Consider the following 25,558-nt stretch of genomic DNA (forward strand, 5'->3'; position numbering starts at 1 on the left):
GGCGCTCTCCCGAGGGACTCCCGCCCGGGCAGCGGCTCTGCGGCCGCCCGGGTCAGCCGTGGCGCGGCCCCCGGCACCGCCCAAGCGAGCCGGCGCTCTCGGCGCTCCACGAGCGCCAGGACTACACCTCCCGGCTGTCCCCGGAGCGAAGCCGCCTCCTCTCCGCGGGGCGGCTGGGAAGCGTGGCCACCGCCGCCCGTTCCGCTCGGGCGCCGCCCGGGCCGGGGCCCCGCGGAGCGCAGCGGGGCGGGGCGGGGCGGCCGCAGCGCGGCGGGCGGCGGGCGGAGCGCGGCCCCCCCGCGCCCAGGGGCGGGAGCGCGGCGCCGGCCCCGCCCGTGGCGCTCCGTGGAGCTGTTCAGCGCCCAGGTGCTGAGTCTCCCCGCGGCTTACGGAGGCTCCGGCGGCGTTCCCTTCTCGCCGCTCCCCGGCGCGGCCATGGCCCCGGCGCTCAGCCGCCTCCGCCAGGCGTTCTGAGCGCCCGCCCGCCCGCCCGCCGCGCCCCGGCGTGGATGCAGCAGCTCCAGGCGCCCCTGGCTCCGCGGGGGAAGGCGGCAGGTAAAGATTTTCCCTCCCCGCCCATCCGCATTGCATCTCCGCCCGCCCTCCGCTCGGAGCTGCCGGCTCGGGGGGCTCTTGCCGAGCCGAGAGCCGGAGGCTGCCGGAGGCGCGAGTTGTGTGCGGGGAGCGAGCTCCGCGAGGCGGACCGCGGGGAACAAAGCGGTGCGGTCCAGATGCCTTTTGAGTAGTTTCGTTATTTTAGTTTCCGGGGAGTGGGGAAGCGAAGAGCGGGATGGCTGGTTAACTGCAAATATCTGTACTCAGTTAGATGTAGGGGAAAATACCCCTACGTATATTAATGGAATCATGGAATCACTTTCTTACTCTCATGGTTCAGCAGGAACCATGGAAACACAAAGATGTGTTTGTCATACAGGTAAGATAGTGCTATAGTAAAGACTGCAAAATGGTTTCCTTGAGTACCCTCCTTAACTGTAGTGCTTGTATAGATTTTGTGCTGCAATGATTTCTTACTTCTTTCCGTGTGGATTACCAGCCCCACTGAAGAGCTAGGACAAGCAGCAGAAGGTCAGAGTAGCAGCCACAGTGTTTCTGTGACAAGGTGTCAGAAAAAGAGAGGAAAAAAATTCCACTTTTTTAAAGGCCAAATGGCAGGTTGCATCCTACATGAAGTCACTTAGAGCCAAGCATTGTGCTGTTATGCCTGATGCTTCAGGCTTCCTCTCAGTGCTGGCTGATGAATAGGGAATTGAGCAAGCGTATTAACCATGCATAATCAAGCAGCAAGTGTTCTTCACTGCTTGTATGTGTAGTACCTTCTGTCACAGCATCAGTGAGTATTCCTGAGCTATCAAAAGACTGTTTCACCCTAAATTGAATAGGATGCCCCCTTTTTGTGTTGTTGGTAACTTATCCTTCTGAGAGTGGCAGGGGAAGGGGAAGCCTGGCAAAACAGAAACTCAGCACTTTTCTCAGGTGTAGATGGCGAGAAAAGTTTAACCCAGGAGACTGCACGGAGTCAGAGCAGGAACTTGTACAGTTTTTGTACTGATTTTCAAAAGAAACTGAAGAACCAAACTAAGATTAAAAAATTGCTTCCTTCAGAAAATCAAATGCAGTCTAATTGGGATACTCTTAGCACTTTGCCTTAACTTACTTCTGCCCTGTATCTAGAATTTCTTTGTGTATTAAGTATCTCCTCTCCCCATGTTACTGTATCATTGTCAGAAGAAAAGAGCCAGAAAAAAAATTGCAGGCAGCAGCAAGGTAAGTGTTAAAAGCAAAATCGTGAGACTCACATAAATTCCTATAATATTAAAGATTCTCCAGTCTGGACAGAAACATAGTCCTTCTCATTTTCATTGACTTGGCTTTCTTTTTAAAATTTTATTTTATTCTACTAATTATTAGGGTTCAGGTATGTAATTCATTTCTATGATAGTGTGCATTCAATTTGTCTTATCGAGGCTGCAGATTAACAGATTTTCTGCTTTACTGTAATAAAAAGAAGTTGAATAGATTGAATGCAGTCTGACAGTCATCTCGCATCCAAAAGCTCTCCTTCCAATGTGCACCTTGGACATGCAGGGGCATAACATCTGGCTTTTAACAGTAGCCTTTTAGGGATCAATTGAGTTAATAATTAAAATAGTGCTTTACTGTAAAATTAAAAATCAATTTGTGCACATGATTGTGTGCAAGGCAAGCTTCCCCTCACACCAGCAGAATTAGATTTCCTGACAGAGCTCCTCCCTACCTCTGCCTTTTAGTCTAAGAACCATCGAAGCCTCAGAGCACGTGATCACTATGTGTGATTTAAGCGATGCTATTGAATTTTTTCCACAGGGAACAATTACTATAGAGTGACAAGTCAACCATTTTGATCTTAACAGATCCAGCTCTGTTTAGTGATGGTAACCACAGCATACTCTGCCTAACCCAGTCTGAATATCTTACTTTAGCAGTTTGCTTCTAATTTAAAAGGACACTGTTAAACCTTAACATAGGTTCTCATTTTTGGGTAGGAATAAGAAGCTTTATAACAGAAGGACGTTGTAGACATTTCAGCTCTATGTTTGCAGTTGCTGCTGCCTGCAAGAGCCCTCAAGAAGCCACTAAAATATGAGAAAAGCTGAGCAGCATGCTCTGACCACACCCCTACATTGCCATAATTCATAAACCGAGACTCTGTGCTTGCTGCCACATTCTTATTTCTACCTGGTCAGTTAGGACAAAGACAAAGCTGCTTTGTCCTAATGAAGCCAGTGCAGTGTGCTTTTAATAGAGCCAACAATCTGGGCTTCCCAAAACATATTAAAAAGGACTCTTGTGTTTCCCAACATTGTTTATGCTAAAGGCTATTGCAAATAGAATATTTCTGCTAATTACTTGTATGCCCGCTTGGGCAATAAACAATCAATATTTTACTGATGTAGGATCCACTGCAACTTTCTGTGTCCAGTTATCATGCCTTCAGCACAGTAAATTAAATCTCAAGTTGCAATTTCTTTGTGGAAATGTTTAACTTCCAAAGGAGACTGCTGAAGTCATGGAAATGTTTCCATTACACTTCAGTAAAAGTCTATTTTTCAAAAAGACTTGCCCAGAAACCTGACCTGGATATATTTTAATGTTAGAGCCACTGTTATGATGACACTATACAGCAACACATTAAGGGTAGGGGGTTTTTGAGGATTAAAAAATTCTTATAAGGACAATCTGTACAAAATGCTATAGTTAATAATCAACATGTGTTACAGAAAAGCAGAGACTTTTTAACTGCTCTCTGTATGAGGGAGAATGACAGGACACATACCTTTATATGGTATGGATAATCAAAGTACTCTGAATTACCAAAACATCTTTTTAATATTGTCCCCTAGGTATGGCTGAGATGGCTAATGTATTTTCTACAATTCTAAAAACAGAAAAAATAATTTTATGTATTGTGTAGTGCCAATATTCTACTTGAATTCTAGCAATTCTTGGTGTTGAACATAACTAGATTTTACTTATCCCCATAAATGCCTGTAAATTGTTATATGATACTCCCAAGTCTACTCTTTAAAAAAGACATTTAAATGCACACTGCAATAAGCAATTATGTACTGCTTAATTTTAGAAGAAAGGATCTGCTAACTAAAAAGGAGCAATCCCAGTGACTTGCTTCAAGTGTCAAGTAATGTTTTCAGTGATTTTTGAAGGTATAGCTTCTAAGAATTTGATTATAACATTTAAGCATTTGTTTTAAGTTCTCCACAACACTACCTAACAGAAGAAAATGGTAGCTGCACTCCAGGTATTATTGCTATAATCATGTACTTTTATGTCTCATAAGTCAAAGCCACTCTAAAATCTGGGAAAATGTTAGACTATGATTGAATTGTGACATTGTTGTAAAAAGGGACAATCCATAATTTGAGCTGACAGCGCAGTGCTGACAAGAATTGCAGAAATATTCACTTCCATTTTATTTTGTCTTGAACAAGTAGTTTCTGAGAAATGGGCAGTTTGGAGACATTATTTAGGAATGCAAGATTTTCTTCCTTGTGTAAGTTCTATCAGCTTTGTTTCTAGTGCTTGGGATGGGGGCAAGAAGAGGAAAACTATGGGACAGAGGGCAAGCCCTGCACATACAGTTGTACTTATCCACTGGGAAGTCACCAGATTTTGGTGATTCCTGACTTGGTCATGCACATACTGCCCTTTGAGGGCTCTACTGTCAGCCACTCAGCTTTTACTCTAAAAGGAGGCAGAATGCTGTCACACCTTAAAGAGGTGACCAGCAAACATCCTCTTGAGTCAAAGCAGGAGTAAGCAATTTCATGATTATAGAAAATTTCAGTGAATGTGAGGGAGACTGAGAAATCTCTCAGTCTTGAATCTTGTGCTGCAAGTTTGAGGTTTAACAAGCATATTTAAAGAACAGAAAGCTCACTCTGTGTGAGCTGACCCCAGTCTCCTCAGTGGGAGTAAGTGCCTGGGCAGAATGCCTGCTTCTCTGTCAGGGATGATTATTCTCTCTGGCCTAATACTTGATAGTTTGCATTCTTCACTCACCTGCTATTTTACAGAGCAGAGGTGATAGGCCTGGACTAGCACCTGTTTTCAAGAACTGCATGAAACTATTTGTTCTGTTATTTTTCAGATTTCTTTTTTTTGCCATGTGTCTGAGGCTGTGTCTGCTACCAAAAAATTACACTTGGGTTTTTTTAGATCTCTTGCTACTTGTCCTCAAAAAAATGCAACTTGACAAAATTTGCAAATACAGACATCTGAGATATTCCACATGAAACACACAGGTCCAAATTATTGAAAATTTCTGAAACAAACAGAATTTCCATTAGTTTCCATTTAAGATGGTTATCCAGACTTATTTAAATTTGGAACCAAGATGTCTCATAAATTATAAAAGAAGACTAATCTCTATAGAACCAATATTCCACTCACAAGAAGTTTATCCTCTGCCTGTCCACTTATTTTTGTGTCAGCATAAAAAGATTATCCTTGCTACATTTGCAGTAGAGAGTTGTTCTGGTGACATGGTTTGCTATCTTTGCTTTGGAAGTTCATTAAAACTTCAGCATCACTAACACAAAGCAGAAAAACTGGCATCCTAAAAGTATGGGAAATTATTTTTAAAGGTGCCCTTTGTTAACATGATTCACACAGCATCTGTTGAAACTTGCACTTTGAAAAGTAGTGTGTGACCTATGACACAGCTCAACTACAGAATAAAAACAAGATTTAACAATTCAGTTTGGTTTTGAGATAATTAAAAATGCATATTCTTCATATAATAAGAGGATGTTTACTCTAGAAATATTTTACCAGGGAACAGGTTACAATTAAAAATCATAGGCTGAGAAATTCTGATTTTAAAATGAATTATGTCAATGCTTAGACTTGTATCACTGCCTTATGGGGAAAAAACCCACAAGATGCACTATGAGTTCAGAGCAAATTGCAGAGAGCACATTCTGAGTTCTGTTCTGGGTAGCTGATTGCTGTCTCAAGGAGTATAGTTAAGGAAAAAAGTTTAACGTGGGTTTAGTACAATCACACCCCCACCCCCACTCCCTTGTCTTCTAACGGCATCAACTTGAACAGCATTCTATTACTGTTACATAATTGCAAAGTTTAACCACATATAGCTGCTTAAATCTGAAAGCTGAGATAATAAATGCAAGACAAGTATTTTCTCTGAGCTACTTAAGACTTCTGTTAACTACTGTTCCTCAATCTATTTCAGTATTAACAATAGCAAAAATACCCTTTTAAGTGACAAGCCATATCTGCCATTCAAAAGTACACAAGCTTCTAAAAGAGAGATAATAACTGGATTCCATCTGTCCCTCTTGACTATTTCTAAATGAGTTAACATTGATTAACAGTTTTGCTTTAACACAGGGTTTTGGTGACTTTTTTAGCTCTTTTCCACCTATACTGTGCTTCAAGCACAGTAGAAGCTTTTCACTTTCAAGCAGAATGTCTTGCTTCAATCTTTTCCCTGCCAAAAGAAGAGTTAAACAGTAATTTTATTCCTTTCACTTACTCCAAACATTGGTACAGCCATGTTAGAAAAAGGGGTAAAATTCCATAGATTTCTTTTGGGTAACTGCATTGCAAAGAGGCTAGCAGGAAAATTCATGATCAGCAAACTGTGAAACTTTGTTTTCCTACTGTACTAAGGAATTACTGCCTGAAGAAAAAGTAGAGTTTAACCCTTTCTGGGAAGAAATAATATCTGAGGAATGTAAGCATCTATCTATTCAGGGGCTGTAGTTCTCTGTAGAGAACTACTCTGTAGAGGCTACTCCATCCTTCCCATATTGCTAAGCAGAACAGTCTGTCATTGAAAACAATGAGAAATTCTGTCTCAGTGAGGAATGACAAGTGAAAATACATCAGAATTATAAGTGTGTCCTGAAACACTTCAAATATCACAGACTAGAAGAAAAAAATACTCAGTTCCTGACTCCAACACAGTTACTTCTGTGAAATCAGCACTGCCATACAGATGAGGGATCAAAGATTTATAGCTTTTCCTCTAGGAGTCCTTCATTGAGCTCGAAGCTGAACTCCATTGATGACCCTACCTGCAGAAAGAAAAGAGGGAGAGTCTAGAAAACCCTGCATGGACAGGAGTCTTTTATCCAAGCTAAGGAACTGGCAGCAAAAAATGAAGAAAGATAAGAATCTTGTTAAGTTCATTATTTCCTTGTGAACTAATATGTGCTAGTAGATCTAGTCAGAGGATAGAGAGCAGTTGGTGTTCTCTTGTTGCCATGAGTGAGAGAAAAGAAGGATAAAACCCCTCTTGGAATTCCTTAGTGCCTCTTTGAGAGAGAAAGAGAGGGAAGAAGAGACCCCGACAATATGAATTCTTGGGCAGGTGGATACAGACTGTGCTGGCACAGGCTGCAGCTGGGGATCCTTGCTAGTCCCAGGGGGTGCACATACCACCCCTTTTTCATGGTAGAGCTTTAAGCTGTTGTTACTCTGCAAGCATGGCAAGACAGAGCAAGTAAAGATGACTCCATAGTCTAAAACCAGCCCTTCATTGATTCTAGTTTTCCAGAGGAAACTTTTCTTACTCCCACAGCAAAGCTGGAAAAATTACTGAAAGAATCTAGTCCTGATAAGGTGCAATTATGTAAATTATTCTGTTTACTGCCAGGGTATCAGCTATACGATAAACATTCCTTTGAAAGGACAATGTACAATGGAAATTAAGCACAGGAAGTTGGCTGCCACAGCCTGGCAAACCTAATTCCAATGTATGTTGCTGGAAACAAATGGGAATATCTTGGATATAAAAGGATTTTCACTGCAAGAAGGCCTGAATGGCAATTCACTTGCCATTTCACCTTTCTTGTTAAACTATTACCTTTCAAATAACATGAGTGACAGAAGTAGGTATTTGCAACTTTTTAAAAACCAGTTTCCTGATAATTTCATAGAACCTCAGCTGTGGCCCAATATCCTCCTCTTAATGTCTTCCAAAGGAAGACATAATGTAGCCTATGGACATAAGATGAAAAAGTACAGGCACAGCTGAATCTTTATTGAACATAGACACGTTTGTTGAAAGCTTCTCTGATGCACAGCACACACACTGCTGCTGCACATACCTAATTGCAATAGTCCTGCAAGAAAAGGCTATGGAACACAGAAGAATGGATGTATAGATAGAGAACCCTACCCTACCAGACCACTAGGTCAGCACAAAGTAAGTGTTCTTTCTTATGTTGACTCTTTGGACTTTCCCAGACAGCCTTCACAAGTAATTTACAGCAAATATGTCATGTTCATCTCAGCCAGCTTATACAATGCTTGTTTTCATTATTTCCCAATGGCAAGGTCTTTAAGGTCTAGCTTATACATTAACCTTGCAGATTTTACACATTAAACTTCAGTCAGCTAAGCCCAGTCCTGAAAGAAAACAAAAGAAAAAAATCCCCCGATGTTGGTCTCATTCAGGTCTCTCATTCTCCTCATAACTTCAGGCTTTTAACTATTGCTTCTCACACTGTTTCTTCTGGCACAAACAAGTTTCAGATGTCACATCTAAGAGGAGCAAAAGGAATTTTTTGTTTGTTTAGTTATTGTGAATAAATACATCCATTATGCCCATTCACTCTTTCACTTGGTGGTCTGGCAGCTACCTACAATTCTTCAAAAGGGCTCCATAACACAGCAACAAAGAAAGTTTTCCTCCATGCAATCTCAGTTTCAAATGAATGTATTTCCTTCCCATAGAAGCTAGGAAAATCCTGACAGATGGAAGAACCAGTAAACAACTTCAGTCCTGGAATGGCTTCATATTAACTCTATGTCAGGCAGAGATTACAGCTCTGATTTCATAATCTGCCTCTGAAGAGCTGCTTCGGACAACACTGCAAGGCCCGGCTCCAGATTTCTCCATTCAGAACTTATCTATAGAGTCTTTAGATCTGTGCCACAGCTGTTTTTACAGAATATGAAAAGTCATTTAATTTAGCTTCTTACTGAACACATTATAGGTGAATGGAACAGCACGCCTGTTTTAAAAAGTATAAAAAAGAATAGTGAACTCTATACAGTGATATTCCTATTACTTTAGGATGTTGCAATGAGCATTTCTTGCCAACTGGGTGTGACTTGCTCACATAGTTTTGATAAAATGTAACTCTATTTAATTATAACACAATGTAAAAACTATGATAAAACTAAAGCCATGATGGAGAGATTTTATTAGCCTAATATAAAAATTGAGTTTTTATTCACGTCATACTTCCTTAACTATATTGGTGGACATTCCAGCTGCTGTGTTGGGAATTCTCTTTGGTAACTGAGATTATTTAAAGCATGAAATCTTGAAATCTTGTGAGGCCTAACTTTTTTTTTTTTTTTTTTTAAGAGGGAATTAATTGAGATTTCTTTTAGTTAATAGCATGCTAAGTAGTAGCTAGCTCCTTCTAGCCCAGCATGTAAGTAGATTTTGTTTGCTCTTAAAATACCCTCCCAATCACATTCTGGTGAATAGTTTTATTCTTCTGAAACCAGTTTACAAGTTATTTCAAGCAGAGTAAATTATCACAGGAGGTGTATTCACCTAACAACAACGACATTCCTTAATGTTCATGGCATAATGCTTGGCTTGAACCCAGACTACAGTGCATATCCTGGTAACAAGAAGGGAAGATAAGTTGTAGCTCACCAGTTTCCTCTGTAGCTTCCTTGGATTTGGATACTTGCTCTTCTTAGCATAAGACATCTGTAGCTTCACATAATGAGAGAAAAAGTATGGTAGTGACCAGGTCACTGTTGAAGATTTGTGGACAGTTGCAAATTTCTTTGCCTCTGCTGGTGATATTTAATCATATGACTTACCATGATCACACCTGAGTACCTCACTTAATAGGGTTTTGGAGACAATCTCTGCTGTCACCTTCTTACTGGAAGTCACTTTCTGGAGTTAGGGAGTTGATTTGCCTGGGACAAAGACAGAAAAGAAATTAATTTACTCTCACTGTCGTCTATGCTGCTGTCTGAAATGTTTTCACTTTCTGTGCACAAAGGAAAAAAAGGCCTGAGCAATGGCAGAAAACCACAGTGTGGCTTAGTAAAACGTTTCTGTACTGCTGGAATTACTTATTACACTGGCATAAATTCTGTTACCAATGCAGTAATACAGCCTAATACAGCCCAGAAGGGATGAATGTAGGATGAAGACACTTCTACCAGCATAAGAGCATCACACTATGAGAAGACCTTTTTCAGTGGCAATGTTTTGTTTGGAAGCAAACCTTTCTCAGATGCACAGCCCCTCATGAGAGGCATTAAATGACAGGTCTAAATTTATCCTGGAGGTCATAAGTACAGTGGGGAAATGAAATCCATCTCAGTAATTATTAGTTACTAATAATCTGAGTGTAAGCACACTCAGATTTCTTTATCATTAAGAAACATCAGTTGTGGAAGAAATCCAGAAGATTACAAACAATGACATCTAACATGCAAATCAACTGGGAGTTTTAATCTTCTGGGGCTTCTCCGTTGTGGACAGCTGCCAGCTGCAGATGCTTGGCTGACTAATTGGCACTAGTAATAAACAATATTTGAGTTAGTCCAGGAAAGGAGCAGAAGGTCTGAGAAAGGATTATTAATATATATTAAAAAGAAGAAAAGCTGCTATGTCTCTATTGAAATTATTATCTGTGTGGTTCATTCCTACAACTGAAAATTGCACTAAACCCGTGTAGTTGTTTATAAAGCTCTCAACACTATCTAACTGAATCTCAGCTATTGGAAGATTATAAAGCAAGTATAGTGTACAAAAATAAACCAAACTGCTACTATAATAAGGAATACTGTACTCTCAGGGCTTCATAAAGTAATTTTGCATCCAGACCTGACTGGCTTACAAGCAAATAGAACTTTTCATCAAAAAGATTGCTAGATTGTTTAGCAATATGCCAGCCCCTGAAGACAATCTATCCTATCTGTAACATTGATACCACCACAGAGAAGTTATTATCTAACTTATTGACAAAAGGTAACAATCTTACACTTCTCAGGAGCTATTACCTGACTCGTGTAATATCTGAAACTACTTAGATGCTTCTTGCAGTGATTGTAGAGTTCCTGTGCCACAACAAACAGAACTGGATAAGGCCTTCCTTGCATTCCGACATGCAATCACCCAGACAGAATTCAGGGACAAGTTGTCAAATTGAACAAAATTACTCTGAAACTTTCAGGGAAAGAAGTGAAGTGATAGACAAACAACTTGCAAAGGAACCTGTAAAAAGGAGGATGAAGAAGAAAGCAACCATTAAGAGCCAAGGATGGGATCGAGAGGATTGAAATATAGGATATTCACGTGCAGCAACAATTGTTTTAAAAGCTTCTGAATAAAAAATTAACAGCTGATGGCATACTCTCTAGGACTTACATCTAGTCTGAGAAGGAGAGCTGTTAAGATAGTGAGTGAGCCAGCAAGACAGATGGCTGGTGAAGGAACTGACACTGCAAGAGCTGGAACATTCAGTAGGGAGGAAAAACAACAGCTACACCCATGAAGGGACTGCTGCCAAGCACGTAAGTGAAGTGAGCAGAATCACACAATTCCAACAGTTTCTATAAAAATGTCGATGATGTGCTGTACTGCAGGCAATGTATAGGGCCCCAAGCTGACAGTTCTGCATCAGCACAGAAGCACATAGACAAAGGAAGAATCAAAAGGTCATTACCTGAAAAAGCAGCAGCAAATAGTTCAGAGATGTGAAATTATACAAGTGAGTAAAAAGAGATTTTACAAGTGAGGATATGCTCAATAGGCATAAGCATTTAAAAGATAACTATATCACCTAGCATTCATTTGCAAAGACTACCTCTGGTATTCAATATAAAACCAGTGTCAGAAGCAAAGGATTATGACATCACCTCACCCCTCCTCCCCAGTTTAAATCTGTCTACTAGGAATAAAATAGTTTCCACAAAGCTTGCATTTCTCACAAGTACAGATTTACTATCAGTAACATTCCAGACATTCATAACAGTCAACTCCAACACCTGCATCTTGAAACCCACTAAATATTTGCAGTCAAGTCTGCACATACTTTCAAATATTTTTTATTACAATCCACCTGTCTTTACACTGACAAATAGAACCCTTGAAAAATCTGGCCATAACATATTGTTGAAAATTGAGTGAATTCAATGCACAGGGTTTAGGGGTTGTAGGAAGAAGAAGTTTGAGAACTGAACAGCTTTGCATGCACAAGGAGGTGTTGTGAGGTCTCATGAAAACTGATCTCAAATTTTGATACCATCATGAGGAGAAATAATTCTTACAAAAAAGGAGGTTTAGAATACTACCCCAATTGAGCACCTTATTTGAAAAAAGTTTCTGTGTTAACTTTCAGTTAGCCAAGTTGCCCTTTCCTTTTATTTTTCCTTTTTACTTTTCCAGCCCATTACTGCTGCCAGTCATTGAAAACAAGAGGAAAAGTGCATCCTTCTTTTGAGTTCTGTGATGGTGTTTCTGTATTTAGCATTACCACACAGGCATACACTGAAGTACACGTTGTTTTCATTAATCGTGCGCTGTATAATAAGTGTTTAAGCTGTACAGTTCAAGAATAACAGCTCATTGCTGAGGACAGATCTCCAGAAATTCTCTAAGCACTGATTAGCCTATTACCACTACTGTAGTAGAAAAATGACTATGGCATAGACAAGTAGAATATTAAAGATAATTCCAAAATTCATCCAGAATATGATTATCTTTCTGGTATTTGGCAAATTAGATTACTTTTCAAGATGCAGAAAGATTTTAATACAGAGGCCAGGCAAACTAATTAAATAAACAGTATGGGAAGGCTCCATTATAGATCACACATTAATGCAAAAAGCCAATATAATTATGAAGAACTCAAGTCAGGCATCAATAAAGGTAGTAGGGTTTATTCATTATTATCTGCAAAGGCACCTTTTCCTTGGTTTAAGAACTGTGTTGTTGAAAGTTTGTTGCATAGCATTAGTAAGATACAGGTAAGGTAAAGAAAGGCTATTCCTCAAGAGGGCACTGACACTTTATTCTGAGGCCAAAATTATCTTCGAACAAATAAAACATTGAGATGAATAACATAGAGACCATACTTGATCCAGAGGAGAGCACCGGCGGACGTTTCACTTTCACCCTTCACCGGAGCACCTGGCTCCCGGGGACAGCAGAATCTGTGACCAAACCCCCCGAGCCGCCACCGCCGCCTCAGGGCCGCCTCAGGGCCGCCTCAGGGCGCCGCCTCAGGGCGCCGCCTCAGAGCGTCCCCGCCCTCACACCGTGCTCCCGCCCTCACACCGTGCTCCCGCCCTCACACCGTGCTCCCGCCCCCGCCGCCGGGCAGCCAATCAGAGCGCGCGGCGGGAAAGCAGGACCCTCGCGGCGGCACGTGCGGGCGGGCGCGCTGACAGCGGCTCCCTCAGGGCGGGCGAGGCGCCTCAGGAGCCCGCGCCGGCCGCTCCTCCGCTCGGGCGTGTCACGGTAGCCTTGCAGAAGGAGGGAGAATGAAGGAAAAGCCTGGAGAAGCGCAGGAACAGCAGCAGCTGAGAGAGGCCGGTTAGCGAGAGGCACGGCTGCTGTGTCTGGATGTCGTGGGTCATCTCCTCGGAGCGGGACTGCTGCTTGTAAAGCTCTTGGTTTGCTTTCTTCAGTGTTGGCGTTGTGGAAATAAACCCTGCTAGGCAGTGTGAAGCAATAAGGTGTTTCGATGGCTGTAGCTTTATTAAGTAATTAAATGTTTTATTAAGTAATTTGTTGTTAATATATATTAAGCATTGTTATAGACTAGATTATTAAGCATTGTTTTAATAGATAATTTCTTTCCTGTCAGTGTGCAGATCCTTACCCAGGCTGTACCGAGCTGAAGTCAAAGCCTGGTTGCACTTTCTCTTGAAGGGAGAGGCTCAGGGTAGACGGGCTCATTTTCAAGGAGTCTCACGAGGGACCAGCCCAGCCCACAAAACAGGGAGTTAGAAAAAAACAGCACCAAATGATAAGTAAGTGTTGCAGGACAATATCTCTCCTCTGAAATTACTGAGAAATGATGGAAGCACAGAAAGCACATGGATCTGCCATCCCCTCCCTCTTAAGTGAGTGAACCTGTAAGTTGGGTAAGCACTCTTAATCCTCAAGGTTAGCCTGGGGTGGCTCTTCTGTAAGCCTCCATCAGGTTTTATTGAGGCTTTAGGATCTTGGGATCAAATTGATTAGCTATTCTGTGTTGTGTTTGCTCAAGGGACAGGAAGGAAACATTAAATTATGCCCACCTGAGGTTACTTGCTAATGAATAATGTAATTATACACCAGGGTATTAGAAGGGTTTTACATTTAATCCCATATGTTTTTGTTTTCTCTTAAGAATAATCTATGTTTAGATAAGCTAGAATTAACATTGCCTCTTTGAAAAGTCTGTATTTGTGACCACAGTAAAAATAGTTTTTGTTAGGAAAATAACATGTTTAAATTATCAGGGCAGGTGGCAGGCAGAAGTAAAAAGCCAAGCACTTCATGCTTATATTTTAAAGGCAAGAGTTTCTTAACAGATGCATGGAGACTTCTCCTTATAGCTCTGGTCCCAGCAGAAAATTGATGGTTCTTTTTCCATGTGGCAGTTCAGAGAACTAATGGAAAGTGACTTTCTAGTGTAACAACTATATGAAGGGGACAAAACTGTCATTTCAGTTTTACATTTGAACACAGAAACATAAACAACTACTATACTGCTAAATTCTAATATCCTCAAACAAACTCCAGAAACAGAACAACTTTTATTTGTGTCTTTGGAACAAAGCATTGTGCTGAAGGCAGAATTTTTGGCCTTGGTATTTCATATTTTTTAGTAAAGTTCAAAGCTGTGAAAGCTTTAAAATGTGTAATTCAATCTCATTTTGCACAACACTTTAGGAAGTGAATTCCGGGGTATGTGTTAAAGCTAAGTGATACCATTCTAGCCCACGTAAATAGCAAATGGTTACATTCTCTTTCACACCTGTATAAATTTACAGTTGGATGAATATTCTGGTTTTGTCTTTTTTTTTTCCCCCATGGTGTATAAACTGGGATAATTTACAGACATTGAACCTGATTTGGTTACAGGAAAAGTAAGGTGTGAGGAATTGCTACATTTTCCTTCAGGCCAGCTCATTGTTCTGGCTCTTACCTACTGTCTGTAGCAACGCCTCAGGCTGATATCAGTGAGGAATTGGCAAAAGGAAGATGTGCTCAGTGCTGGCTCAGAAAGACTAATATATAAACAAAAAAGAGGCTAAACCTAAAAGTGGATGGTGCCAGTAAATGTAGTAATAGTAGTAAGCTTTGTGATTACAAATAGACTTCTTCAGTAGATGTACTCTGTATGTCCTACGTTGCCTCTTACTTTGTTCCTCCCCTGGTAGAAAAGCACTGTCAGGACTCCCTTTGGTGACTGCAGGGTTGGTTTTGAACATATGAAAATTGATTTTTAAGAGCTTGGAGCCAGGTTTTCAAGTACTTGGCATCTATAATTGGGGCAGATTTTTGAAAGAGGTTAGCACTGACTGTTCTGAGCTCTTGTGAAGATTTGTCCATTTTGATTTTGTGCCTAACTGAACTGATTTGTTGAAAATCTGGTCTCTGTAGCAAAGCGTGACATTCTTAGAATGCTGTGAGGACAGTAATAACACTTCCAAGAAAAAAAACAAACCTGTACAGCACCCCCCACTCAGTTCAGTACCCCAAAACTGCCACCCAGAGCACAGAGTATGAGTAAGGCAGGGTTGTAAGTTGGTATGTGTTGCCAAACAGTTTTCTAGGATTTCACAGTGAAAACAAGCATGGTTTTGCTACTTCTGTTCTGGATGTGTTTATTTAAAGTAAAAACTGCTGTGAAAGGAAGCTATAAATGCTAGTTATAAGAGTGCAAAAATGTCCTATGTGTTTGGGGAGCCACAAGAGGAAAGTGCTTTAATTAAAATGTGCTGTAGCTGTTGTTATTAATTTTGTGTGTTCTGAGATAACAGCACTGCTTCTAGAGTTGTGCTGCCTTCTGACCTGGGGCCTGCCATGAACATTTTGATTGTCCCTCACTGTAATCAATGGTGTAAATCCTACTGAATTTGATTTTGCAGTGTTGAGTCCTATGTTAAAATAGTAACAATATGAACAAAATGAATGTTTTGTGTTGGGAAAAAAAATTATTTAAATCAGCCATGGGCAATCTTTTTTTACTGGCAGAGCTGTTACAGGGTGATAATATTGATTTATGTGGTCTTTCTGGCTAGTTATGTCACTTACTATTGCAGATTACTGCAGAAGATTTCTATTTCTGTTTTCAAATAATTCCTTTTATTTGAAATTAATTTAGTGTCCATTTCTGCAATGTTTTGGCCTTATCTTTGGTCTCTTAATCACTGTCTGAAGAATGAATTATTAATTGTTGCAGCTGAAGAAACAAACCTATAATTTTCTGTGGCCTTTTAAGGGGAAAAGACAAAGCAAACCAAAACAAATCTTTATTTTTGTACACACTGTAATGCTTTTGTGCTGTGCTTGCACAGTTGAAATAAGGATCTTCAATAACCCAGGATAAGCAAACAATAATACTGTAATTTTCATGTAGGAAGTGTGGGATACCTGTCTACATGCTAGGGTTGCATTTATAGAATAGCTGAGTGGACCTCTGATAAACAAATGAAACTAAACTGCAAATGACTACATTTGAGTTGGTGCCTCTCAGAGCAGTAAGATTCAGAAACATTCACATACAGGTGATAAGGGAAAAGAGATGAGCTGTTCTTGAGATACCTGCTGTAGGATGACTTTGTTGAGACTGTTCTGAATATGCTGCAGTGAACTGAAGGCTTGAGAGGAAGCAGCAGGATACTAAGTGTCAATAGGAGGCAGAGTCCATGGAAGTTACATTGTATTGAATAGTTTAATACTGCTTCGCAGGGATGCCTATTTTCTTTCTCAAGGAGGAACAGACCCACAGAGGACTGGTGGCCAGAGAAAATGGAATAAACCTGAGCAGGAGGAAAACAGCTTCTGGTACAGCAAAAAGGGAAATCTAAGGAAACTGATAAAAGCAGAGGCAAAAGCTGCACATTCTTTTCACAGGATGTATCTGAAAGTTCATCACTTCCTGACAGGAAGTGATCCAGTGGAATATAAATAGTAAAGCTGTCAACTGGCAGAGCAGCAAGTAATAGTGAGTTTCATTTAGATTCTCTTTTTTTCCTGTTACCGATTTATCTACACGCAATCACATAAAGATATCAAAGTAGCCAGCTGCATTGTGGTGTGCTGTGGTGCTGTGTAGTACCTTGAGGATGCAGACCCATGCTCAGTTTCAAGATGATGAAAATCCATGCTGCTATACAGTTTTAGTTGCATCAGTTCCTTGGTTTAGTTAACTCTGCAGGGCTGCATGAGGTGCCAGTGACAAGTGCACAAAATACCATGAAAACATATATAGCAGGCAGGAAAAAGTGCAAACCAATCCTTTCTGGTAAAGGTTCACAGTGACCAAGTCAAAAGTTCTGTGAACAGATGAAAAATGGTCTTGCACACAGTTTAGTTACTTCTTGCCATTTAGAATATTATTAAATTATGAAATGTCATCTTGCATTTAAATTTGTCCAGCTTTCTGCTCTGGTTTGCTTTCTGGAAAAAATCACTGAAGTTTTTTAGGTGCTATGGAGACAGTGCTGATGTCAGAAATGTTTTCAGTGGGGGCCTGGAAAAGGGAACCAGATGGCTGCAGTTACTGGTGAGCATGGCTGGCTGTTGGTGCATAACTGAGCAGTGGAGTGCAGTGCAGAATTGCTGAGCTGGCTGTGGATGGTGACTCACACTGGCAGCAAGGTGGGAGAGCCTGCAGAGCCTGGGAGCTTTCCCCTGCTGCTGCAGTCACACCGTGCCCTGTGGTGTCCCCATAAGCGCAGCCACACCACATGGCTGCACTGGCTTCAATTCATGCCAGCTCAGGTGCCTGTCATGCGTAGGTCTGGGCCAGATCACACTGCATGTTCAGCTCTGGGGTTTTTTCTGTCCCAGGAAATGATGAAATATATTTCTGGTACTTATGTTGTCCTGACCTTTATAGACCTTTATATTCTGGGTGACTTCACAACTTATGGGGCTTTTATAAGACCTGATGACCCAGGGGTGAAGAGACAGTATAGGTGTGGCTTGAAGTGCCTCTGTTAATGAAATAAATTCTTGGGTTTTTAAAGGTACTGAACTTTTGGGTAATGTTAAATGCTCTTGCCTTAAAAAACTTAGCAGTGTATCTTGCATTTAACTGGAGCAAAACCAGAAACAGTACCACCAAAAAAGCTTTCCAAATTCCAGACTTCTCCCAGTCTCTAAGAAGAGCCTCCTCCTCTGTGAACTTTGAGTCCCATTTTGTGCAGTTGAGATCAGTGCAGAACTCTGCTGCTGAGGTCACTGGCTTGGCTCTGGAGTCAGCCACACTGTGTGGTTCTCCTGCTTGCCTCTTCAGCACACGAGTGAGGGGACCTTACCAGCTGATTAACTGTGGTCTGCTCTGGCTTATCTATTGTGTCACTTGCTTTTAGTTTTTATTCTGAAGTACAGGTAAGCAAAGAGTCTTGGTGGTTTACTTATCCAGCTTTCTAACAAGACTCTGTTGTTTGACCTTTCCTTGTGCTTAGAAGAAGCTGTTTCTAAATATTTTTGGGGTCCCCTTTCTTCCTTTGAAGTCCTTTGAAACTCTTATTTGCTGTGATACCTGTAAAGAATTTACAGTCTTTAAACAGTGCTTATCGTGATGTTCACTTGTGTTTTCCAGTGATTCTGTTCAGTTGTCTAAAAAGAAAATGAAATATTCTGTAAACTCTTCAGAACAGAGACTGGCTTTTTGTACAAGTGTTTATCACAGCAGGGCCCAGAAATCCAAGCAAGGGCCTATAATACCACCTCAAGAGAGAAGGAAAAGAATGTTTCCAGGTATGAATTATTTTTTCATAGGAAGGTAAGTGTGTGGTGCCTTCAGGGATCATTTCTTCATAAGGAAATGTCCATTAATTCTAAGAATATGCAATGATTTCTAATCAGGCTGACATATCTATAATGGAAAGATCAAGACTTTTTTATCAATGGTATTTAGGGCACCAGCAGCATTTCTGTGAGTTCGAATGGTCTGTGTGCCAAAATCATTCTGCTGGAAACCTACAATTATTCTGTAAACTTCAAAATCCAGAATTCAAGATGAAAAGAGGCTGAGAATTTCTGCACTTGATGGGCTCAGGCTGAAAGCTGGAGAAAAAGCATTTTGCCTTTTATGCATTCTGTCAGCTACAACAATGCTAACCAAAGAAAGTGTCATCTCCCTAGAGTCTCTTTTCAGACAAATGTGCTACAGGGCAATAATGAATCTTAAAAGAAATTCATGATGGGAAAAAGCAGTGTTTTGCATATAAATGTTTCTAATGGAGCTCTGAACATCAGTCTTTTTCTCTATTACTTTGAAAAATACCATATGAATCCTTGTAGCTGTTGGTAATTCAAAACATGGAAGGTGATATTTATTTTTGTTTGTGTTATGTTCCTTATAAAATATTAAATACTCTTTTGGCCAAAATTGCTACTAACTCTTTGAGACTGTACAGAAATATTATTCATAACTTCAAAAGCTTAAGTTGCTAATGGGTGACTTGGATAAGCTGTGATTAGCAGAGAGCAATTCCTACTGATCTCCTAGACAGGAGTACTACAGGTAAGTAGATTAAAATTTGTAAGGAAATATATTTCTCCAGCATTGTTGACCTAATGATTTTTTTAAGAACAAAGTTATACTTTAAAGCCCCAAATAAGCCACTTAGATTTTGAAAATTTTTCTTAGTTTTTCTCTTTATATCATCTCTGATTTTTTTAGGCCCTACATATCTCTTTAGCCATGGGGAGTAAATTCCCTGACTATGTTTTATTTTAAGAGAATTAAGATCCCTGTAATTTGCTGGACTCTTACAAAAAAAAATCCTAACTCCAAGTATGTTAGGAGTTGTTAATCAGAAGTAAATTAGATCATCACTAAATTAAAAAGAATGGACTTTTTTTTTCTGTATTGCATGGGGAAATTGATCACTGTTTTAATTGTCCATCTTCATGCCACATCCATCCCAAGCTCTGCCCACAGAATGTGTCATCAGGAAAATGCAACAGTGCTGAGATTCCACTGCCACATGTGATTGAAACAAATTTTGACACTTCTTGGAAATTTCACAAGCGCATCTACAAGCTGAATTCTCTGCATAGATTCTTTGGACCAAGAAAATATTTTACTGTTAGTCCAAGTTTTTCCGGATTCGGCTGTTGCAAAATGCTGTTCTTAATACTTCTTTTTAGTAAAGCGGGAACAAATGGTTGGCTGCACACGGGTGTTCTTGTTTGTTGTTGTTCCTCCTTCTTGCAAAGTACATCTCCAGGGGATGACTATTACAGAATGATCTGACTGGAAAAATAATCTATGTTCCATTAAGACTTTGGTAGAAGCAGCAATCCAGCCTATTTAGCAAATAGAGACTTTATCCCATTGTCGTGTCACTGTGTGCCAGTGGTGTTGCCTGAATAAGTTATGATAAAATAAAGGGGATTTGAGTCCTAATAAGTGGACATAATGTCAATAGGTTCTTTTCTGTGGTTCTGGAAAATATTGACAAGAAGTAGTTTCCTTTCTTCGTGGGTGCAACTGTGACCTGGTTGCATTGTGCATAATAGGTATTTTCACCAGTTCCAGTTTTTCACTGGAGATAAACTTGTAAAATTTAAGTCACTCAGGAGTCCCTGGCACTTCTTGCAACTTTGAAACTCAAATTACAAGCCCTAATTGCTTGCTGTGTTATGTTTTTCTTTGCTATTAGGAAGTACTGTAGTGATGGCTGCATATTTTTAAGGCTTGTATGCAGTGATTCTCTTTTCTTGACATAGCTGGGCTCCAGTGGGGACTGCACATATTTTTGCCCAAAGACAGAGCCAGTTATGATGTGGCTTGTGCTGATCAGTGCTTATTTTGCTTATTTTGGCAGTCCACAGGATTTGGTTACTGGCTACAAAAATAGTGTAGAATCCTTTGGGGATGATAGTACTGATTTAGACCTAAGAAGACTGATTTTGAGGTTTAGCGCATGTCTGAAACCAGAGAAGCGCACCTGCTGGATAGGATGAGCAGCTGCTTCTGAGTTACTTGAGTGTGAAGGCATTATTTGCTGTGCCATATGCAACTTGTTTATTACAGATCTGGATTCCAAAATAGTTTCTTTTAACTAGGGTTTTCTGTCCTGGACTATATTTATGATTTTTTTTAAAATAAAAAGATTTAAATAAAGGAAACAATAAATTAGTGTCTGACCCAAATCTGCCTTTTGCTTTTGAAGTCAATTAGTCAGCCAGTAAAAACCTACAAATAAGCTGGTATTGCACTCCAACTTTCAGAACCAGAGGAATTTGCAAAAGGTTAAAGGTTGCAAATACTTATAAAAGTGTTTGTTGCTAGACTGTGTATGTGGATTCTAAAAATTCTGGTGTTCTTTGAAATATCTGTGGAACTGTTCTTTGTAGGACAAACCTTTTATGTTTTTTTTAGAAACATTGTGAGAGAATAGCAAACACTCTAGAGAGGGGGAAGAGAATACATGGAAAAATAAGACACGTTCAGTTTGCAGTAGAGTTTTTTTGTTTTTTTTTTTTTGGTCCTAAGTATTAGAAAATCACTTACAACTGTATCAAAATCTACCAATATTTCACATTCCTGAATTTTTGCCTACTAATAATCACCAGTTTATTCTTCATTCTTTACTGCTGGACACTGAAAAAAATATAGACAACATTACAATGGTCTCTATTGATTCTAATATCTTCAGTGTTTAGTTTTAGAGTCAGAAATGCAGGGGTTTTCATGTGTCACATCATCAGAGGAACACTTTTCCATAACATGTTATACATTTTCTCACTTTAGAGACATCTTATAGAACTGACAGATTTATAGTTACTGTTCAATCTCTACAGAAAAATAGAATTTACATGAGTTTCCTATTTCTAATCCCTATTTGAGATATCATTCTGTGTAGCATGCTTTCTTTTCCTTAGAAAATCCTGTTTAAAAGATTTGGCTGGTTTCAGAAATTAGTTCTGCTCCATTGTTAACTTCACAATTCTTCATTTTCCTTTGCTGTAAATCTGACTTCTGAAAAAATCTGTTGTTTTCAGACAAAGGCAAAATAATTTTTTTTTTTTTTTTTACTTTTTGTGCATGGAACTTCATTCATACTATTACTCCTTCTTATAAAAATGATGAAATTTGATTTTAAGTTAGGTTTTAGGAGAGTGAAATTTATTTAATTTAGACTGCCTTTGTGTTAAAATATGGTTCTTCAAAAGCACTGAAGAGGCTTAATGTACTGATTGTAAGATTTAGGGACTGGGAGATCTGGATTCTTTCCCTGATGTTCCTTCATGTTTTCTCTGTGTGTCAAGTTGAAATCTTGCTTCCTTCTGCCTTTAGAAATGCTTACAAATTATGCCTAAAAAATGTGCTGATTTATAGATGATAGAAAGTGCACACAATGTTTAGCTTTGGGTTGAGGTGTTTGAGTTCTGGGAGGCCTTGTGCTGTCCCCCATAGGAAAATTGTTGTCTTTGAATATTCTTAACTGCCAGTACTTTCTGAAAATATAAAGACATTCTTTAGATACCCAGGTGTTTTTCTGTTCACGATTGTGTTTTTCTACAGTTTAATTAGAGCTGAATTCTTAAACTGGCATGGGTTTATCAGTACAAGTGACCTTTTCTGCTGATATCTTCAAGAGAACAAGGACAGAGAAACAGGTGTTCTGGCAGAAAGTTCAAAATAGAATAATTCAAAGTAGTTTCAAAGGCCAAGGGAAACATTAAGGTTACACTTCTATGAGTAGTAGTCAGCTAGTGTAGCTTTGTGCAACTATAGCATAAAACTGTTGTGTGCACAGCATCTCGGCTAATCCTCTGCACTTCTTTTTTTGTGGTTTTTTTTTTCCATTTTCAGTGGAAAGACATGGGTACTTCTGTGAGAAATGTATTTCAACTTTGTAAGTCTGAGTAAAAATAGTTGCTTTACAGAGGTCGGAGCAGTCTGCCCTGCTATGCTCAGAACACTTTTTGGATATATTTGAAAGCAAAGAAGAGCATGACATTTTGCCTGTGTCTTTTTTCACTTCAGATAATGTTTAAATGTAGTATGATAAAATGTGGAATGGTTTTGTTTGGAATAGGTTTTGTCCACACCTAATTGCTTATAAGAGATGCAGTTGCTAATTCACAGCAGAGCTAAATGACTGCCAGCTCCTCACAGGGACTCGTGGCAGCAGAAAGACATGCTGAATTTATCACATGCCCTTTATATTACTTTCCTTTGAAAAGTGGAGCATCTATATTTATTGTCTATATTTACTCCTTCTTGATGTCAGGTGGATGTTAATATGTTGTTAACTCTGATGCTTGTGCTGAAAGCAACAATTAATTTAAATAATCAGAACTCAAAATAGGAAGAAACAACATATCTAGGGAAAGAGAGCATTGTAGTGTTACTTAAGAACTAAAGCACGTCTGATAAAAATAAAAGTTGCAGTTTACAAAAGCTTACTCCTGCCTTCTGCCTTGTTTGCTCAGGTGAACTGGAATAGGAGGTGTGATATATTATAGAAATCAATGTTTGTTCAATCCTTAAAGACCAATAGAATTATGAATACCAAGCTTTTGTGGAATTATGGTAAGAAATAATTAGTTTGCCATTCCTGCGTCCTGCTTATAAGTCTAAGGTAAATGTCTTACCATGTCTTTCTTTAGCCTTAATCCAAGAGAAAGTAAACCAACTTCATATATAACCCAGGATCAGCACTGAAAATATTACATACTTGGAAATTCCAATACCTAAAAAAAATTTGACTAATATTAGGATTGCTCTATAACAGAGGACACACTGAATGGTAAGTAAAACTCAACATTTCATGTTGGATAGGATGAAGAGAAAATAAACGGTAAAGGGTATCCACATATAATCTAATTACATAGACTGGCAAAGAAGCACCATCCCATTGATACTAATGTGGTGTTGATTGTGACTTTTTTGATGTAAAATTGGGGATTTCCTTCTGTAAACCTTCCTTTTTATAAGAATCAATAAGTAAGATGCAGTGATTTTGCAATTTGTTTTCTCTCTTCAGAGTTGAGGGAGATTTGCACGTTCTGTCGCAGCGTGTGTGAAAGACTGTTATGCATATTTATATGGATTGGGCATATGCAATTAAATACATAACATAGATTTTAGATTTTTTGTTTGTTTGGATTTTATTTCAGTTTTTTTGTTTTAATCTGAAACCAGTTGTAAGTAGCTCTTGTCAATAGGTAGACATATCTTCTAGATGTGTTGGTAGACTGTGGCTATCTTGTGCAACAAAACATGAAAAAGAAGTAAAAATCCACATTAGAAATTTATATTTTAACACCATCTGAAGATAGGTGTCAATTTTTTTTCAGCATGCCTGCAGTTGGAATGAACGGCATTGATAAATTTTCAGAGTAGTTTACTAATTTCTGTTATTAGTGCATTACAAAGCAAGTACTGTCATATCAACTGCATTGAAGTAGCATCTCTCCAGTCTTTTTTGTTTAAATCTGCATTGTGTTTATTCCCATGTCTTGGATATAATAAATCCATATCCTGGATATAATAAATTTTGCCTTTAGCATTGTAAGGAAGGCACATTTCAGAAGACAGTTACTGTATATATGCAGAATTACTCAATTAGGTATGACTAAGCCTAAATAAAGTATCAGGTATTTCTGTCAATGATATGGCTCAGAAGCTGCTTCAGTGTAGGTTAAAAACAAACAAAAGTGTGTAGTCTAGCTAAGGGTTTGGACTTGTGTTTTCATATTCCAAATGATGACTCAGTGATATTTTGGTGTACTGTGGAAATTGCTCTGACACATGGTCATCCATCACTATGAGTATGTGATCCCATAATAAGAAGTACAGAGATTAATGTTTTATTACAGCAGGGTAGCTTTTACAAGTACCTATGTAATGAGAGAGGGAGCAGGGGGATTGCAAAGTCTCCATCTTTCTAGAATTAATATGGAACTCAAATGACCTAAAAATGAAGAACATTATGATCCTGGAAAAATTAGCAAGCTTAAGTTTCATTCTTCCCCCTATCATGGCTCGTTACTGAGGAAAATCCTTTCCATTGCTATTTTGTACAAAGTGATATTCAGCAAGAACAGAGAGTGCTCATATCTCCTAGATGACACTGAACCCTCCCAGCAGCCATACAGAATAATTTCATCTCTGCAATGAAATGTCTGTAGTTCACACTATGGTTCTTTCACTATGGTTTGAAGCAGTGAGGTAGCTCCTTTCAATAGTTGGTTCTTTGTGTTCTTCACCTTAGAAATTACTGATAAGATAGGAGGAACAGCACTATGTCTGCTTGATTCTGCTTTCTGTCCTGCAGTTGGGCTTTCTAAAATTCACAAGCATGATGTGGTATAGAAGGTAATTACTCCACAAGTTCAATACTGTTTTCCTTAGTAATTTACAGTTATGAATGGTGGGAAAGTTTTTGATGTCATCTGTTTATTCCCCCAAATTGACTTGTACTGACTAGTAAAACCAGCTTTGACTTGAATATTGGGGAAGAGCAAGGTAAGGAAATCTACCCATAGTGACCAGAGTCATTCTATTTTGTTGTTTTCTTCTAATTCAATACCAGTTCTGGATATGATAAACAGAGCAACTGATAGTAGCCTTTAAAATCTGGTAATGGTCACTGAAAGCTACAAGATGAGAATTTTATACCTGATTAGCCTTGATTTAGTCAGTAACAGACTCATCAATTTCTCAAGATGCAACAAGACAACTAACAGCCTGCTACACATTCTACAGCTGTCTCCTGACATGTGAAGAGATCAATAGGCCTGTAAAGGGTCAGGAAGTGGGGCAGTTTCAAAAAA

General features: G+C 39.4%; 1 protein-coding gene across 2 annotated transcripts in view; it reads left to right on the forward strand.

Moving 5' to 3' along the window:
• The first annotated feature begins 274 nt into the window (after positions 1-274).
• SMPD3 (sphingomyelin phosphodiesterase 3) overlaps positions 275-25,558 on the forward strand; it is a 100,876-nt gene continuing 75,592 nt past the window's right edge. The window contains exon 1 of one of the 2 annotated variants that reach the window (XM_038147935.1): positions 275-555. The gene's annotated coding sequence lies outside the window, so the exon portion shown is untranslated. Of the gene's footprint in view, positions 556-12,917; positions 13,681-25,558 lie in introns of those variants that run through there. The other variant, XM_038147936.1, reaches the window with a different exon arrangement.

This window comes from Motacilla alba, chromosome 11 (assembly GCF_015832195.1).
Source record: "Motacilla alba alba isolate MOTALB_02 chromosome 11, Motacilla_alba_V1.0_pri, whole genome shotgun sequence".
In the NCBI taxonomy this organism is placed as follows: domain Eukaryota; kingdom Metazoa; phylum Chordata; class Aves; order Passeriformes; family Motacillidae; genus Motacilla; species Motacilla alba.